Raw genomic sequence first — 20,197 nt, 5'->3', positions numbered from 1 at the left:
TTTCTGTTACCTTACCACTCTGCCTCTGCTGAATGAAGATGAAGACATCAGCTATACGTGTTCAAGGAGAAAAAGATGGCCGTGGGCTGGGGTTCTCGGAACAAGTGTCAGATAGAAGTGAGCCTTGAACTTGGTAAAGACTAGATTGTAGGAGACAGGTCCATGCAGAGGAAGTAGCTGAGCCAAGCTTCAGAGACATCTGCAAGGGATAGTGAATAGAACAGTCAGGACTACTCTGTGGGTAAGTACTCTCTTTATGTTGAAATAACTGAAACTCAGAGAGGTTAAGTGTTTATCTAAGGTCACAGCTAATAAGTAGTGGGGCAGAGATTTGAACCCAAGTCTCCAGATAAGCTGATCTAACACAGAATAAACAAATTTGTTAAATAAATAACCTGATCTAACACAGAAGGAGCTGGTCAATATTTAGACTTCTCATGGCATCTGTGAGTTGAGAATCATTGTCTATCTCACTGAGGTCAGGTACCTGTTCTCTCAGTGACTTCCCACCTACTTCAATTTCTCGCTGCCTTATAAGTTTGGTTTTCTGCTTGGCCCTTGTTTTGTCGTTGGATATCTGGTGAGATGCGAGGCCCCATCAACATTAAGTGGACACAGCTAGTTAGGGTAATTACTCTAATTTCTATGGCCGCTAAGAAACTTCTCACAAACATCGTGAATCAAATTAAATCATTTTATTGGTGGTCTGATCATAAAATGTATACTCATTAACCCTCAATATTTTTCCTTCCTTTTTATATTCAAAGGCTTTTAGATTTAGTACTTCCTCTGACGCTGTTGAAATAGCCAATAGAGGCAATATATGTACTCACTTTAAAAATGAGGCCAGTGCAGCCCAAAGAAGACTTGAGTCAAGAGCGCTTGGCTTGTTATTTTCCTTGTCCTTCTCTTTTTTCTTTGCTTTGCTTCTTTTCTGTCCTGCCCTCTCTTTCCGCCTTCTTCTTACTTAGTTATATGCCATTTGATCCGAAAAGGATTTGCAATGGCTTATAAGATAATATGGAAAAGAGCTAAAACTAAAATACCCATAGATTTTTTTTTTCAAAGCAAGGCAAAACTAGGAAATGGATATAGAATGGTAACAGGCGATGAGAAGGAAAATTTGGGAATTAAATGTGGTGAGGTAACTTCTCTGAGAAGTAACAGACCACCTAGCCTAAGTTTCTTTATATTAAAGAAAACTAGATGCTGACAACTTGAGCCCATTCTCAAGCAGAAGCCAGGATCCCAGCGCCACCCCTGTTCCCACCACACCCACAGCTGTGGAGAGAGTTGCCAGCTGTACACAGATGAGATGTGGAGCCTGAGATCATATACATAGTGTTTTCCTTTGCTCGTTTTCTTGCTTGAACTCCTGTTGGTTTGATTGACTTGTTTTTCGTGGCCAGAGCAGGCAGACCCAGAGAAGCTGCCTTGGCGGAGTTCCTGTCTCATGGACACATGTGTCAGCAGGGGCCAGAGGAGGTGTTTTGAAGGGGCTTGCTTGCCTGCCGCCTTGAGCTGAGGTGTTCCTGGCTCCAAGTCTCTTCAGTCCTCAAACCCCGAGGTTGGGCACCCTGGAACTTCAGTCCTCTGCCTCCGTCTTCCTGGTGAAGGTTCCTGCTAGTTCCAGTGAGTTCTGGCAGTTTCCCCACTGCCCAGGACCCTGAGCCTGACAACACACAGGAAAATTGAATGTTCCTCTTACTTCCTAGTCCTCAACTTGGAAACTGGAACTCATCCTCAGCCATATTTTTCTGTTCCCAGCAAGCTCCTCACCCTGAAACATATATTCCATCCAAATCCTTCCTTGTCAGAAATACCAGACACAGTGCAATGAACCAACCAGAAGTGAGGCAGACTTTAATGAAGTCCGGCCCATCCCCCAGCCTTCACTCAGATACACACTTAACTGGTGGTTTTGCCTAAGTCACTTTTTCCCCTTGGACTTCCATTCTCTCAATATTCAGTAAAAAGATAAATCCTTACCTTACCTTCTCAGGGTGGTCCTTGTGAGGGCACTTGTAAATTAAAGCAACCTATAAGGGGAAGAGCTCCCTTCTGTCTCATAACTTCTTCCCCCCTCTCACCAACGATCCTACCCCTGGGCCAACAAATGGATAAAGAGAGGAAAGGGAAATGGAATATCTTTTCCTAATTCAGTCCTCCATTATGTGATTCCAAGTAGGAAGTAGGAGACAGCATATGAGAAAGCAGGGAAGTGGAATGAGAACTCACACTTATTAAGCACTGCTAGATGCCATCTGTTTATCTCATTTCATCCCCAGAGGTAAGGATGGCCCATTCTTTAGCCAAGGAAACTAAGGCCCCTGGAGTTTCAAGTGACTGACCCAAGGTCACACAGCTGGCAAGTGGCCATGCTGCCTGTGTGCCCATCCATGTCTGTCTGACCACATGCTGCTGCCAATTGGGACAAGAGACGTTCCTGGAGTGTCCCCCGCATTCTTGCTGTTTCATCCTGAGTCGTGAGTGTGGCTGTGTAGGATGCATTCCAGTAAGCCTCAGAAATAGCTACAGGGATAACGAACAGCCGCTTTAGTGGTTCTGGAAGATTATAAATGAAAGCCTTTCGTTCAATATTTGAAAATGTCAGGATGATTTTTGAGATTGTTTTTAAAATCAGGCCACATTTAGGAGTGGCAACATGATAAAATGGAAGGTTCCACCAATTTCTCATTCTGGCCGTAGCTGTGGGACTTTAAGTGGACCAAGCAATTCTGTGCTTCAGATGGTTGTGTATAATATGGGGATAATAACACAGGCTTCTTCCACCTTACTGTGTTGTGACATCAGATGAGCTGCTAATGTGTTGGTAAGTCGCTAAGTGCTATACCAATTCAGGATATTACAGTGGTCACCCAGAAGATAGGACATTGTAAGCAGGGGATTTATGAGGGTAAAGCAAATACTAACCGCCCCCCCCCTCCCCAACCCTGTGATAAGCTAGCTTTGTTTTATGGTCTGTCTTCCAGATGTTTTGTTCAGTTATCTGTGCGCAAATCAACAAAAGCTGATTAACTCTCTCAGACATCAGTGTCTGTTATTAATGCTCAAGCTGATCAAATTACAATGCCACAGATCCTACTTGTGCCGTTACTATTAGATTTTGGATTCCGGTCTATAATGAATGATTTTTCCTCCATGCATTGGAAAAATTAGTTAGCAGAGTTCATAAGGAAGTTTAATTAGCAGGCTGTTTGTGAAGATAGTGGTTGTGAGTCATCGTTCAGAATGAACCACATTTCTCAGGGATGCGTTCGTTCCTGCGTCCCTTGAGCAGCCAGATAGGATCCTTGTGTTTGGGAAGCTGGTGTCTGCACGCTTTCCACTTGAACTGCATCATGTAATAAACCAGTGATAAACACAGCACATTTTAAAAGCCAGAGATGACGGGGAGGTGTAGGTGTTTGTGTATTTGTGTCTGTGTCGTCCAGGGGAATATCATGGACCTATCCAGGACTGTGGTATGCAAGATAGCCTAGTGATTAAGAGCTAGACTGCCTGCATTTGCATCCCAGCTTCACCACGTACTGGCTATATAGCTGGCAAATTCTTACTCTCTGTGTGCCTCCATTTTCTCATTTGTAAAATAAGGATATTGATAGGATTATTATTAGCATCAATATATTTAAAACATTCAGAACAGCACCTGACGTAGAGTAATAAAATTCATACAGCAGTTCTGTAAGGATCAGTTACTATTAGCCTTATTTACAGGTGAGGATACAGGCTCAGAAAGGTTAAGTAACTTGTTCAAAGTCACACAGCTTCTAAGTGGCAGAGCAAAGTTGAATCCATGTTTGTTTGACTCCAAAGCCTCTATTTTAATCTGCAACACTATACACTGCCTTCCACTGCTATATGCCTAGTTAGTTAACTATAGCTCATGTGCATGTGTGTGCCTGTATGTGTGCACCTATATGTGTGTGCGCTTGCTTGGGGGTCCACACAGCCACACACAATTTTGTTTGTTTTTTCCTTGGGTCTTTGATTCTTCTAGTGAAACTCCTTGAGCTCACTGCATGCTGGTTACTAACACAGGTGAGCTAGAACCAAACTTGTACAACTTATACTGACATGAAAATATGTCCTCGGATGTCTGACACCCTCCCCACTATGTATCTCTGCCCTGGGACTGTATTACCCCAGAAGCATGTCTACATGATGTCTTCTGAGAAACAGAATGATGGAGTGTCACCGTGAAAAGAGACCTTCGGAGTATTCTCTGGCTTGGTCTCCTTCTTTCCTGCTGGCCCCTCCGGTATCTCAGAAATCCTAGCTCAGAGTTGGGGCCCAGACCCCTCCCCCACCTTAGGGTAATTAATCTTGAGACAGTATTCAGTCCTGTTTCAAAGAGTAATGTTTATTTGGGAATCGCATCTAAAAGTCTTTCCCAAAGATGTGTAATAGATAATATGATTTTTTAAAAGGAATTCTGTGACCAAATGAGTTTGGGAGACTGAAGTGAACCAACCTAAAAAGGGGTGTGTTTTTTGTCACTCCTTTTCTGAGTCTATGTTAATGTGCCTCAGTCTATGTTAATGTACGTTATAAATTTTAATATATAACACATAGCATTCATTACTCAAGGAAGCTTTTTTTTCTTCAGCATTTTGTGGACTATACATTCTAAACCAGGAGGAAAGAGTGGAGCTGCATTAGGGGTAAATTTGTGGGTGGAAGGGAAGGAGGCAGTTTGGGACAGTTCCTACATGATGGCCTCGTCCCTTTTGTTAAGAAAGAGGTAACATCTGCTTCCGCATGTGAGTGGGCAAATGAAGGCCTTAGAGAGTCTTACCAACTCTCAAGAGGGACAGAAAAGGGTACCATTTTGATCCCCCTCTCTGCCACCAGCACAGCCCTGTCACATGCTATAGGCATTCTAATTGAAAATTATGGAGTACTTGAGCGTGTACTGGGCATGATTTAAATTATGGGTTCATTCTATTTCCTGATCATCAGGATGACATTTCATTTTCCATTGCCCAAAAGAACTGATCCATTAGAAGGTGTTCACATTTTGTGAGTCTCACGTGCATTCCTGGACACTCCTTCATCGCTGCCTCCCTAGGTACCTGACTCAGTGTAGTGAGGCTTATCACACTTGCGTATGAATTATTTTGGGCTTGGGTTTTCTTTTCTTTCTTTTCTTTTTTTTTTCTTTCTTACCTGCAAGCTGAATGGTGATGAAAAGGGAAGACATACTTTTGCTTCTTGTTTCTCTTCCTTTTCCTGGATCTGGGGAATTTCTGTCTTTTTAAACATTTGTTGGAACTGAACTGAGCTGTCAGACCGTGGATGTGAGCTTCACGTCTGGTACTGTACTATCAATGACGTTCTTGACAACAGGGACGGGGGCATTCATCTCTGCATTTCACACAGCTATTAGTGTAAGTCCATGGCCAGAGAGCCCAAACCCTTTGTTCAGAAATGACACATTGACAGAGATTTTCAGACAAAGTCCTTCTCCAGCTCATATTTGACATCCTGACTTATCTCTACAGAGACACGTTATTTACTTCCCCTCCCTCATAGAAAGCCATGGATTTCCTTTTACTTTGAATAAAGGCAGTTTTCATAGATATATATTCAGTTAACATTTGAGAAGCATCTACCTTGTGCCAAGCCCTCTCACATAACTTATCTCCTATAATCTAAATCCCAACATGATATCAGGCCCCTTCACCTGCCCTTTTTAAGAATAGTGTCTGATGGGAGATTTGGAGTCATTGTCTTAGTGCCCTAAATTCAACAGTTCCTTTCACCCGCAGACATTTCACCCACAGACAGTCCCATTTTGCCCAAAGGCTAATTACAGTGTATGTAATTAGCATTCGCCTGATAACTTTTTCTACCTCTCCTTCCTTTGATACTAAACCCTCATCTAACATCAGCTGCCTTTCAGGAATCACCTGTGGGTTCACATACATTCTGGGTGGAGTCTTGGCTATTTGACATCAGATCTTTGTTTCATGTGAGAGTAGCCAACCAAGAAGTAAGAGTGCTGGTTCATTTCTCTGGCTAGCTGGGAATTTGCCAAATCCCCCAACTTTTTATTTCAACCCTTGTCAAAAATATTTTTAATTGTGTGACTATTCTTTCCTATCAGTAAAATCTTCTGAACATAATTTGATTTCATGTTGTTTTGATTAAGAATATTTCATTGCCCCAGGGTTATCCATCGGAACACTTCTTTTTGTGTGACAAATGCTGAAGGTGAGATAGTTGTCAGGAAGCTTCTATTGTCCCTGGTACATTACCTAAAATATATTCTTCTTTCTGTTTCTTTTTAAGCAATACTTGATAGTTACTTTTTATCTTGTGAATCACCTTTCTTTCTTGGAAAGACATAAGAAAAGTAGGGCTCAAATTAGTTCCGTTTTTTTTTTTTTCATTTATTGAGGTTTGTTATAGAAATGTATAAGAACTGTCATTTGTAACAATTTATTTTATAGGACAAACCAAAAGAAGTTTAAAAAAAAAAAAAAAGGACACTCCTTTGAGAATTGGTTGGTTTTCTTTATGAAAGAGTGTAGCTTTGTCACCGGTCCTTCCTGCTTTGGGGACTGCTGAAATCCCTGTGTACACTTTGTGAATTCCCATGTGCCTCACCCTCTAACAGAGGCATTGTTTCACGTCACTTGAAGAATTCAATAATATTGTCTCTGAAATCAGAAGATACTATTAAAGCCTGTGCGGGCTTTGGAGCCAGATGGTCTTGGGATCTGAGACCTCTGGACATCAGTGTCCTTGATTGTAAATGGCAGTGATAATGCTTACCTGTAGGATTGTTTGGGGAAGTAGATGAGAAGATAGAAGTAAAGCACTCAGGTATAACAACAACAAAAAGAGAAATATGTACTATTAACTAGATGGTAGGAATCTTTTCACAATGTATATGTATATCAAGTCATCATGATGTATACTTGGAATATCTCACAATTCTATCTGTCAATTATACCTCAATAAAGTTGGGGTGGGAGAGAAATTAAGCACTCAGTACAGTTACTGGCACACAGTAAGCACTAAAAAAAATGATAACTATTCTTGATACTGTTCATTTGATTATTGAATTCATTCATCCATTCAACATAAATTTATTGAAAGCCTACTATGTGCCAGACATTGGTCATACCAGATTAATAAGACCCCTGACCCTGCCCTAAGGAACTTAGGGCCCATTGAGAATGCATTTGGTTCAGTGAGCTTGTATCGAATGCCCACTATGGGCCAAGTGCTTTGCTTGTTGCCATCTTGATGCCACAGGATGAGTTCTCAACCTCTGGGAAATCACATCTACTTAGGAAGCCAGGATGTAGCCTCTGGAAATAACCAAGTACTGGCTCAATATAACTTTAAATACTTTGGGAATTCAGAATAAGTAAGGCTGGGTCCTGTCTTTTTTAATAGTGTTTGTTGTTGGCAGAGAACAGACACACTAAAAATTTCAGATGTCTAATGACTCCTGAGGCCCTGCCAGAGGTATGAGGAGATCTCATCTATGCAGCTGAGCACAGATTCTGCTTAGAAATAGCATTAACAGTCCAGGTTGATATCAACAATCCTTGGCCTCCTGGAAGTGATGGCTATAAACTCAGTGGCAGTCCACTTTCCTGAAGGGATGGATGCTCATGCTGTCCCCTCCGCCTGGAGTGTTCTTCTCTGTCTTTTGCCTGCTATCTCCTACCAGTCTTTTCAAATTAGTCTCAGCTCAGGTATATCCTCCAGAAACCCTCTCTCCTTCTCACTGTCATAACACCTAACCAGTACTTTAAGACTATCATTGTCGATTCATACTAGACCATGAATTCCTTGCTTCTTCTTTGGTCCTCACTTTCTAAATCTGTGGAAGAATAGACCTGAAAATGATTGATACTTTTAAGTCCTTTCCAAGACTGCAATTCTGTGATGTAACAGGTATAGTCTGACAGACACACCAAGTTAGAAGATAGGAATGGGATAATTTGGGGTATATATTGGAATTAAATGGAAAGAATGAGAACTTGGAGACAGTACTAGACTATGTTGAGCCTCTCTAGAATATATTGAGCCTCTCTCAAAGTCTCAGGCACACTGTGCTCCGTCAGGGCAGGTGTTTAGCACACAGATGAGCACTGAAAACTGGGCACAGCTGAAAGGCTGTCCTACAAGGGCAGGCGTATGAGTCTGGCTATTATTCTCTAGCCAAATAACCTTGGGTTTGTTACTTCTCCTTTCTGGGACTCAGTTTCCCCTTCTGTAGAAAGGCTTGCTTCAGAGGTTGCAAAGATTTAAATAATGATGTATGTAAAGTGCTTGGTCTATAGTAGGTACTTAATAAATAACTATTATTCTTATTTTCTCAATTAAAAATCAGAATAAACTGAAACCAGTTGTGAGCATGGGTCTAAATAAATGTAATTTAGAATCTTTGAATCTTAGCATTAGAAGGGATCTATGGGCCCATCTTGCTATCTGCTGTAGCATCTCCTGATAAAATGTAGGTCTGCCTTCACATTTGCCATAATTCTAGTCATGGGGTAGCCTCACATAGCAGCCCACACCCTCATAAAATCATTATTAAAAAGTTCATACTGGAGAAACCAAGATGGCGGCATAGGTTAAACACCTAACCTGCAGCCGGGCACAACAGTTTCAAGAGTGCAGCTGGAGGTCGGAACGGGCATCGTCCAGAGCCGCGGGGAGGTTGGTGGACTGAGATGCCCACAGCTGGGGGGAAGGAGAAGGCCACGGGGACAGTCGGGGAAGCCGTAAAAGCCTGAGGTATGGAGAAACAGGCGGAGACACGAGCACACGCGCCTGCGGGGAGGATGGAACCAGAGAGGAGGGGGCGGCTGATGACCTGGCCGGCGTTCACTGGCAAGAAGGAGATAAAGGCTCCGGAGTGCGCTGAGCACCGGCTCCGATTGCACTGAACCCCATTCCGGGCGAAACCCTGGGAAACTCACTCACTTTCGCAACTCCGCCGCCCCCGCAGGCCGCCCGGCCCGGGACGCTGGGGACGCGCCGCAGCGGCGGCGCCCGGAGCCCGGCGGCCTCCCAGCACCCGTCCCCGCCGCGCAGCTCCCGCGCGCCTGGTGCCGCGGGCCGCACGCCCCGCACACCGGACGGAGGCCCGGGCGCCCTCTCCGTGCACCTCCCGGCGGCGCTAGACTTCAGTAGAGTTGACTGAATTCAAGGGATTAAGAAGTATAAATTGGGGGGGACGCCGCGGCGGCGACGTCCGGAACGCGGCGATGGCGGTGCCTGGAGCTCGGCGGCCACCCAGCGCCCGTCCCAGCCGCGCGGCCCTCGCGCGCCTGGTTCCGCGGGACGCGAGCACTGCGCACCGGACGGAGGCCCGGGCGCCCTTTCCGTGCACCTCCCGGCGGCGCTAGACTTCAGTAGAGTTGACTGAAATGAAGGGATTAAGAAGTACAAATTGAGAAGTTTGAAAAAGATAGCGGCGGAGGTTAAAGGCTGTTCTGTTGCCTCGCACCCAGCGAAATCGGAGGGGATGAGGTGTGGAGGTGCGTGGGTCTGGCTGGTGGCGGGGGAAAGGGGCTTTTGTTCCAAACCTAAGGGAGATTAGCTCTCCATCACCCTGAAACCCATCTTCTGGCGAACCCCGGGAGACCCAGATGCCTGCGGGGAGAGGCGGGACTCTTGCGGAGGTGCGCCCAGCAATCAGTGTTTGCTGCGCTGGAGTGCGGAACGAGGGGACTTAGATACGTGGAAGGCAGAAGGACCAGACTCACAGCCATCGCGGCTCGCCGCACCATGGCCTGTTGGCGCCCTGAGACCCCGCCCCGCCCTGGGACCCGCCCCGCACGTTTTGAAGACCTGCCCCGCAAGTCTTGCAGGCACACCTGCGCCCCAAGCAACGGCTTATACATGTGGGTGGCCTGCCCTCTGGCAGCGGACCAGATGATCTGATGTTCTAGTCGGACTGCTCCAGGGCCACTCAGACAGGAGGAAGAAACTACAGTTTTTGCTGTAATCCTTGCTGAGTGCCTAAGGCAGTAGCTTATCTACACCCCATTGGAGACCCAGAAACGAGGGCATCTAGTGGTCTGTGGGAGATGACACCAGATTTCAACCACGTGCATAAGGGACACATTCAACGGGAATATTCAGTGAGACCATGTGTCCCTGGATTCGGGTGAGGCCTCGTGCACCTAGGCCCGGGTGAGGCCACGTGCCCCTGGGTCTGGGAGAGGCTAAGCGTCCCTGGGTCCGGGTGAGACCATGTGTCCCTGGATCTGGGTGAGGCCTCGTGCACCTAGGCCCGGGTGAGCCCAAGTGGCCCTGGGTCTGGGAGTGGCCAAACGTTCCTGGGTCTGGGTGAGACCATGTGTCCCTGGATCCGGGTGAGGCCTCGTGCACCTAGGCCCAGGTGAGCCCAAGTGGCCCTGGGTCTGGGAGAGGCCAAGCATCCCTGGGTCCGGGTGAGACCATGTGTCCCAGGATCCGGGTGAGGCCTCGTGCACCTAGGCCCGGGTGAGCCCAAGTGGCCCTGGGTCTGGGAGAGACCAAGCATCCCTGGGTCCGGGTGAGACCATGTGTCCCAGGATCCGGGTGAGGCCTCGTGCACCTAGGCCCGGGTGAGCCCAAGTGGCCCTGGGTCTGGGAGAGGCCAAGCGTCCCTGGGTCCGGGTGAGACCATGTGTCCCTGGATCCGGGTGAGGCCTCGTGCACCTAGGCCCGGGTGAGCCCAAGTGGCCCTGGGTCGGGGAGAGGCCAAGCGTCCCTGGGTCCGGGTGAGACCACGCGTCCCTGGATCTGGATGAGGCCTCGTGCACCTAGGCCTGGGTGAGCCCAAGTGGCCCTGGGTCTGGGAGAGGCCAAGCATCCCTGGGTCCGGGTGAGACCATGTGTCCCTGGATCCGGATGAGGCCTCGTGCACCTAGGCCCGGGTGAGCCCACGTGGCCCTGGGTCTGGGAGAGGCTAAGCGTCCCTGGGTCCGGGTGAGACCATGTGTCCCTGGATCTGGGTGAGGCCTCGTGCACCTAGGCCCGGGTGAGCCCAAGTGGCCCTGGGTCTGGGAGTGGCCAAACGTTCCTGGGTCTGGGTGAGACCATGTGTCCCTGGATCCGGGTGAGGCCTCGTGCACCTAGGCCCGGGTGAGCCCAAGTGGCCCTGGGTCTGGGAGAGGCCAAGCGTCCCTGGGTCTGGGTGAGACCATGTGTCCCTGGATCCGGGTGAGGCCTCGTGCACCTAGGCCCGGGTGAGCCCAAGTGGCCCTGGGTCTGGGAGAGGCCAAGCGTCCCTGGGTCCGGGAGAGACCATGTGTCCCTGGATCCAGGTGAGGCCTTGTGCAACTAAGCCCGGGTGAGGCCACGTGCCCCTGGGTCTGGGAGAGGCCAAGCGTCCCTGGGTACGGGTGAAGCCAAATCCTGGGTCCGGGTGAGGCCGTGCGCCCCTGGATCCATCCGGGTGAGGCTGGGTCCCAGGCCCGGGTGAGACCACGCGCCCCTTGGGTATGGGTGAGGCCACGTGCCCCTTAGTCCGGGTGACGCCGTGCCCCTGGGTTCGGCCGAGACCAAACCAGAGGGAGTCGGACCTCCATTACCACCATTTGTCCACCATCCAGAGCTGAGGGGTCAGTGCTGACATGTACACATAAGGAACTACTGGACATCGAAATTGGGTCTCAAAAGAACTGTTGGTCCAGGGGGAAGCTCGCTACAGATTGATTCATTTGCCTGTCAGCATAAATATTATTGCTCGTCTCACATTCAGTTCTTATTAGTATATATCTAGTGACATATGATCTCGTTCATCTAGAGGAAATGATGAACAACATAGACTGAGGAACAAGAACAGAACCAGAAGCAAGGAGGCATCGATCGGACTATCGGGCCGCAGAGGGAGGATAGGGGAGGGTAGGGGGAGGGTGGGGGGAGGGGGAGAGTTCAACCAAAGGACCTGTATGCATGCATATAAGCCTATCCAACGGTTAAGTTCAACAGGGGATTGGGGCATGCGTGGGGAGAGGGGTAGGATGGGAATGGGGGGATGAGGACAAATATGTGACACCTTAATCAATAAAGAAATTTAAAAAAAAAAAAAAAAAGTTCATACTTTTGTCAAAGCAAAATCTACTCCCTCTTCTATTGCCTGATTCTTACCTTCCCCCTGAGGCCCCCACAGAGTAAATCTACCCCTGCCTTTTTATGACAGCCTTTTAAATATTGGAAGGGACTTTGAGCACCTTGAGAGTCTTCTGTCCTTCACTCTACAGCCCACGAGTCTTTCACATGTGTCTCCTGGGATCTGGTTCCATACCTCTTACCAGCATCTAGACTCAGGTGGTACCCTGGTAGGAGATTTTGCCACTCTTCCTTGTGCCTTTCTGTTTGGTATGTGGGTAATTGAGGGTGATTAAGAGGATGTAAATAGATAATATTGATTCATTCAACCAACAGACATTTACTGGATGTTCAAAAGATATCACAGACCTTGGGCATACAGAGATGAATAAAATACCATTTTGGCCTCCACTTCCCCTTACCTAATGAGGAACAGAGACACATTAAGAGGTCATTTTGAAAAGGTGTGTCAGTGAAAGTGTTTACCTGATCTGTAAGGCCCAGGGGAGGCACTAGAGTGCTTGTCACACGTCTTCCTCAGCAGCACTGTAGAATCAGCTTGAAGAAACAAGGGATGGCCCTTTCCTCTTTTCAGTCATTTGACAAGTGCCATGGTAAGTGGCCCTCACATTCACTTGTGCCATTGCTCCAACATGCCAAGCATCCCCCTGCCTCAGGGCCTTTGCACAGGAGATTCCCTCTGTCTGGAATGCCCTTCCCTCAGATGGGGGGACTGGCTACCTCCTTTCCCTCAGGTCTCTGCTCTCATGTCACCTTAGCAGTGAGGCCTTACCTGACTACTGTGTTAAAAAATTGCAACTTCACCCCCCCCCACACACACACACATACACTGCCTTTTCCTTTTCTCTGCTTTATTTTCTCCCTAGAATTCACCATCATCTGACAAACTTTATAGTTTTTATATGTTCCGTATCCTACTCCCTCATCTCAAATCTGATGGCAAAAACCAAGTATTTTTTGTTCTCTGCTATATTCCTAGTGAATATGCCTGGAACATAATAAATGCTCAATAAATGCCTACAGGATAAAGTAATATAGTGCTTGAATTCAGCCTCAGGAATGGAATCCCATCCTTTGATAAGGGAACCTTATCAAAATTCTACTCTTTCTTTGAAGCCCAACTTAAAAGCCCCCACCTCCAGGAAGCCTTCCCTGCTCTGCTCAGTTAAAATCAGTCTCCACCTCCTCTCTGTTCCTATAGACAGCTGTAAAAGAAAAATCTCTGGTATATTTATTGTTTTAGCTGAACTATAATTATCCTATATAATAAAGAGCTAATATGCTAATTAGACCAGATGGGAGAACGACCTTCTGGAACAACCTTCTGGAATGACCAATGGGCAGGGGCAGGGCCTGGGAGGCAGACAGGGCCGTGAGGGCCAAAGCAGAGGGGGCCACAAAGGCCTACTCTGGCACAAATTTCATGCATCAGGCCTCTAGTTTCTTATATTTGTCTTTCCCTTCTACATAATAAATCCCCTTGGTCATTTTGGGGCCCACTCATAGTATCTACCATTTAGGAGATGCCAGTTATATGTGCTCCAAGGTAAAAAAAAAAAAAAAAAAATCAGAAACATTCTTCACCTTCAAGGAAGCTGGGCCTCATTGAGGAGATAGCATCCTCTCAGGCAATAGTGTAAGGGGCTGGGAGAAGGAAGAAAAGGAACCATCTACTGAGCATCTGTTATAAACCAGGTACTTTACCTGCATTATCACTTTTAATCCTTCTAATAACTCCATAAAAATAATATTAAGTCCATTTTACAGATGAGATTACTGCAAGAGAAAGGGGCAAAGTAGGAATGCAAAATTTGGGGATGAAAAGAAATAGCAAATATTAAGAAATTCTGAGAGCTTTCACATCAGTGCTTCCCTTCCCTGTGACTCTGGGTAAGATGTGTAGGTGCAGGGAGGTTCATTTAACTTTGCCAGGGTCACACAGCAATAGGCTGAAGCTGCAGTTCTTACAAGTCCCCAGGTGATGCCAATGATGCTGGTATAGGGATACACTTAGAGCAGTAAGACTTTAAGCAACAACTGTGTGAACTACTAAAAGAAAATCAATCTTCTGACTAGTTGGCTTTACAAACACTTGAGTTTGCAGGAGAAAAATCAAGACTCAGCCAAACAGATGTAAACTCTCACAGAAAAGGGATGGCATAGGGCAGACCCATGGATGCACCAGAATCTCAAAGCAGCCCCTGTCAGTGTGAAGGAGGGAAAGAGACCCCAACACAGGGTTTGTGCCTCCCCTTGAGTTCTTACCTGATGCCCAACACTCTGCTGTGCCTTGGCACAGAGGCCAGATCCCATAGAGAGAAGGCATGAGCTGGGAAATCACACAGACCTGGGTTCATGCAAATCCTAGCCCTGGAGCCTACTTCCTGGTTGACTTTGGGCAGGTTATTTAACACTTCTTAGCCTCCCTTCCCTTATCTGCGCAATCTACCCATTTCACACAGGCTTCTATTAGGTCCTCTTACTAGGCCGTTTAGCATAGTGCCTGGCATAAAATAGGCACTGAATAAATTATAGCAGTTCTTGGTCCACATGCTAATATAGTTAATCCTCACAGTGATCCTTTGATTGTGAGGATAAGGGATTATCCCTGTTTTCCAGATAAGGGAACAGGCTGATGAAGCTTAAATGACTTAACCAACATTATACAGAAAATATGGTTTTGAGCCCCCACCCCACTCCCCGCACACACATGTATGCAGTAACAGCCGCAAAGCTCTCTGCCCTCTTTTGGGTGAGTTCAAGTAGATTTCAAGGCAGCTGACAGCCAGGAAAGCCCTCAGGATTGGCAGGGAGGGAGTCCTGGAGTGTGGAGTTGGCTTTGGTTAACCTAGCATGTGGATTACTGCTGCACAGGTGATCTTGAGGTGACTGGGGATTTTATCATGTGCTTTGAGAACAGAATTTCAGCCTGAGCTAGGGGTTCTAACATCCACAAAAATTCCTTACTCAACTCAGAAGTTTTCATCAACAGCAGCTACCCATCTGGCAGCCCCCGAGGGGGTTTTGAAGATGAGGGAAGTAACTGTGAGGTTTCTGGAGACAGAAAGAGCAAGCTGTGCAGGTTAGCAGTGCAGAAATGCTGAGGTTCCTTCTGGCCAGCCCTGCAAGGGGACAGACAACTTCTCCGCTGCTGCCATCAGCCATGAGGATGTCACATTCGGAGTCCTGCTGTCATAACCCCCATGACCTCAAAGGCAAGGGACAACAACTTCTGTCCAGAATGACTGAGAAAATGAGGGGTTATAATCAGCTATGATGGTCACACTTCCTAGAGTTAAAGTACAAATTAAAAATGCTTAACGCAAACTATCAACAATAATCTGCTTTTTCTTAGGTGATTCAAAAAAGCCTCAGAGGTATGTCAGGGCCTCAAAATAGTTGTCAATAACATTGTAGTTCAGCCCTAACAGGTTTTGCTCAGTGGATAGAGCGTCCGCCTGCGGACTGAAGGGTCCCAGGTTCGATTCCGGGCAATGTACCTTGGTTGCGGGCACATCCCCAGTAGGGAGTGTTGCAGGAGGCAGCTGATCGATGTTTCCCTCTCATCGATGTTTCTAACTCTCTATCCCTCTCCCTTCCTCTCTGTAAAAAATCAATAAAATATATATTTTTTAAAAAAACAAAAACATTTTAGTTCAAATGGAGTAACTGTGGTTATCACAAAAGATACCAGATTTGGAGTCAAAAGATCTAGACCGGGGCAGACTATGGCCCAAAAGACAAATTGAGCCCACTGCCTGTTTTTCTAAATAAAGTTTTATTGGAACACAGACACTCATTTGTTTACATATCGTCTGTGGCTGCTTTCATGCTACAATGGCAGAGTAGTCATGACAGGGACTAGAGGACCCACCAATGCTAAACTATTTGCCATATCACCCTATGTATAAAACAATTTTCCCATCCCCTGATCTAGACTAAGATCCAGCTCTGTAACGTAGGGAAAAGCAGTGTTTTCCCTGTACTTCAGTTTTCACATCTGTAAAATGATGATTATCTCTCCCACAGGCTGTTGTGGGAATTGAATGCAACAGAATGGGGGGTGGGGTGGGAGGGAGCACTTTGGAAACCCAGAGTCTCTGTGGAAAGTGCGCAGGGATGGGTTTTATCGTCCACCTGAACGATGCTGCAGAGGCCACCTAGGACATTTTTTGTCTGTGTTTTGTTTTCCAGTCATTCCTGATGTTAGTGTTTTGTCGTGTTCTCTCCTTTCCCCAGGGACCCGCCCTTTACCTCTTCTTCCCCCAAACATAAAAACGTCTGGTTATATGCTTCCAGAAATGAAGAATTAGTACAAATGTGTTTATCTATTCTTTCACTTAGCCAGTATTTGTTGAGTAATGCAAACCTTTATAAGCTAGTTTTGGGGGAGAGAAGTGGTTGATTTCTAAGGGGAGAAGTTAGGTATACAAATTATTATAGCAGAGTAGAGATTTCGCCATGTCATACTAGGAGGACACGGCATGTGTTTGTGTTGTGCATGTGTGATTTACAAAAACAGAAATACTCAGGTTCAGATTTAAGAAAACCTTGTTAAGAAAAGAACCTGTTTAATCAAAAACCCAACTGAAATGCCTTAAAATGTAGGAATTATGTGTGAAAGTTTTCCTTGGAAACTACATTCTAATTTTAAGTTGCTAGCCCAAACTATCAAGAATGCATGTCCTCCTCATGGGTCGTCATTGGAGACCCCTCCCCTGTGCCCATGGACAGGACTATCAAGGACTGGTCACACGTAAGGGCTGTAGGTCACCTGGGCTTCAAAAAGCCAGGTTCTCACCATAGTTTCTAAATTTTGGAGGCAGTCTTTATTTCATAATATCTTACCTCTTTATTGATTGTTTTCTTTATTGCTAATTCAGCAAACATTAACTTCAGTAATTTAATTTTTTATTTATTCAACTTGCTATCAAAATTAATTCATTAATTGAGAACAAAAATGAAGTTTAATTTTCTGTTCTGAAAATACTGCCACCATACCTATATCGTCAAATCTTGCTATAGCTAATAAAGAAAGAAAAAGCAGTTATTTGGCCTGGGGGGCGGGGAGGGAAAGAATAACATAAGGACCGACCATATCTATGTTTGGGTCCTACACATACACTTAGCTCTAGGCTCCTGACTGGGTCCCTTGGGCCTTCCCAGCATGGTGGCCCTTTTGGTCCCCATGGATATAGTGTTGGTATTTTTTGTGACTGTGTTTCATCAATATTTCTCTATGTACATTTAAATACAGAACTGCAAATCCATAACCTATCACCAGTATATGGCCACCAAAACACAAAATTCTTCCTTATTTTACTCTCCCCCACTGCTAAGAGAATTTTGAAAGAAATGGGTCTTTGGATTTTATATTTTCTGCCTAGGGATTTAATCCTCTATAGGCTGTTGTGAAGAGGGTGTTTAGTTCCATAGAGCACTTTTTATTCGACTTAGCAGGACTCCTGCGATGGCAAGAGGCCCGTGAAGAAGCCTGTTTGGGAACTAGGTTAACCACAGGTAGTTTCACTGGGCTGCCAGTTTATCTCATAGCTTTCAATTCACAGGCAAGCTCTCCACTTCTGCCCTCCTCTTGTTCAATGCAGTGTTCTGTTTAGAGTTTGCAATTCATTATTTCATATCAAGGAGTATCTCCAATCATTTTTCCTCTTGCTTTCTAAAAGGATGTTCATCTGGTTTTTACTTTTCCTAGAACACCCTCTTTCTTGATATTAAGCACAGTCTCTCTCTCTAAAGCTAGAGCACATAATGAAAATACTGTAGTCAAGTACTAAGGTGATGGTAGGTTTGGGACTGATACAGGCAGGGGGGGAACTATGAGTCAGGAGTCCTTTCCTTCACTTGATCTTCAGAACCTTTCCAAGACCTGAGAGTGTTTCTTCCTCCTGAAATAAAGGTCCACAATCTATAATAATAAAAGCATAATATGCTAATTAGACCGGACAGCCAAACCACCTTCTGGACGAAGCCGGGGCTGCGATGGGCCGAGGCAGCACGAATTTTGTGCATCGGGCCTCTAGTAAAGATAAAATGTAGAATGTATAACAATCATAGCTGCTCTACTATTTATTTCAGATTTCTGTAAACATATGAATAATTAGAAAGAAAGATAGCATATCAGGGAACATGCATCACTAATAGGCATGATAAATTCCTCCACATATATTCCATCACTGTGATGAATTATGAACTATTTGGATTTAGGTTCAATGTTTGCAGTTAAGTGGTGAGCGTTTTGTCTATATTTTTTCATTTTAGTTTTACACAAAATATTTAGTGGGATAGGCTGACTGTCTGACTCGTTTCCTAGAACCCATACCTGAGGTTTATCATTGAGATTATTGCTTTTGAAAATGCCCTTTGAAGCAGCCCAACTTGGTGCATGACTGTTTAAAATAAATAACTGTAAAAATATTTTAGTACAGTCATTTTTAAGGCTTCTCTTATATACAAGATAAATAGGACTAATAAATTTGCATGGTGAAAATGGAAATTTGTGTGATTGAAAATGAATTTAATTAGGTAAATTTAGTTAGGCTTGTTGAGGTGAAGACAAGTTTAAGATAAATGATATTTTTAAACCAATGAAATTAGTCTTTTACTTTTTTGATTTGCAGAAAATTTTGTGGGACATGTGGCAAGGCCTTGTAATTCACACACACCTCTCTCTCACACTCTTCTATGTACACACTCACAGACGGACACACACCACAATCACAGTGAAATGGGAAGAGAAGGGTCCCAGCGGCTGGAGGCAGCTCAGCATTCTCTCCTCCTTTTTCAGTTACTAATTCTGGCTGGCGAAGGGCATATCTGGAAAAGTTTGCCCCTTCCCCTGTCTTTTCCTATTCTAACTCTGTTGTTATTCCTAAACACAAAGGAATGTGCTAATGGAGAGAATTGTCTTTTGCGGGACCAAAAAAAAATGCATTTGAGTTTCCTTATGATTCTCTTTGTTTCCTTCCTATAAAGGATAATAAAGTCACCCACTTTCTGATCCAGAACCCAACTTGTTTTCCCAGGTTCCCTCCTACAACCGACACAAACACAGACATTTACCAGCAAAACAGAAGCTGTTGGAAAGATTTTTTTGGCTGCTGAAATGGGCTCCTGTCAACAGGACATGGCAGGCTTTTTGTTGTATTGTCTCCTATCCCCGGCCCCTGTACTCCAAAGGGAGCTTTATGTAATCAGTCCTCCCTGACATGTGATGTCCTGTCATTTTCCTCCCCTTCGGCTCTGCTGCCGCCCACAAATCAATAGCATTGCCTGGGAAGTTTCAGCTGGTTTTGCAGCCACCCTGAGCTCTGTGTTTCTTAAAGGGTATGTCAGTAAATGTAAAGTTTCCTAATGATATTTCTGGCTGATGACACATGGCAGAGCTGATGGACTATTTATAATCAGTGGCACGATCGCAAACACATTATTTTTATTTCACTTAGGGGGGAGCCCTGTCACTTGCCACCTCTCTTTGCAGACAAGTGGATGCCATCTCCACCCAAAGGAGCTAAATCCTCTTTGAAGAATGTGCCTGCACACCACCCCTTTGAGTTAGGAGTTCCTCGGTCCTTTCCAATAGAACCCACCCCTCTTTTATGATTATTGGGCTAGGGGAATGATGGAGGCAATGAATTATTTGCAGCAACTGCTTTAAATTCTGGCCATGCCTTCACTATAATGTCTCCTCCAATCTCTGCTGCTCAGATCCTGCTGCATTCCTCTGGGTGTGGGTGTGGTTGGCGTGACTGAGGCAGCAGACACAGCTCCTACATCCAGCACTTGCCCCAGTTTTATAGGACTAAGCATAGCAGAGCTGTCTTTTGTTGAGCAGCTATTATGTTCTAAGCAATGTATTTGGTAGACATTTTATATACAGTATCTCATCAACCCTCTCCTATCATTTAATCAAGTCATTTAATCTCCTATCTCCCCCACATTTCTGAGATGTCACACAGCTTACAGGGAAATTCCCGGGACTCCAGTTCAGTTCTCTCTAACAAATGACACTTGTTCTCCTTCCACTACCCTGTCCTGCCTCTTCTCCATTAAGGGGACATTGGTG

General features: G+C 45.5%; 1 protein-coding gene across 3 annotated transcripts in view; it reads left to right on the top strand.

The window, feature by feature from the left end:
* ELAVL4 (ELAV like RNA binding protein 4) overlaps positions 1-20,197 on the top strand; it is a 94,111-nt gene that overhangs the window by 50,160 nt on the left and 23,754 nt on the right. The window lies entirely within an intron of this gene.

This window comes from Eptesicus fuscus, chromosome 9, assembly GCF_027574615.1.
Source record: "Eptesicus fuscus isolate TK198812 chromosome 9, DD_ASM_mEF_20220401, whole genome shotgun sequence".
NCBI classification, from domain to species: domain Eukaryota; kingdom Metazoa; phylum Chordata; class Mammalia; order Chiroptera; family Vespertilionidae; genus Eptesicus; species Eptesicus fuscus.
This window is presented reverse-complemented; position numbering and strand designations above follow the sequence as displayed.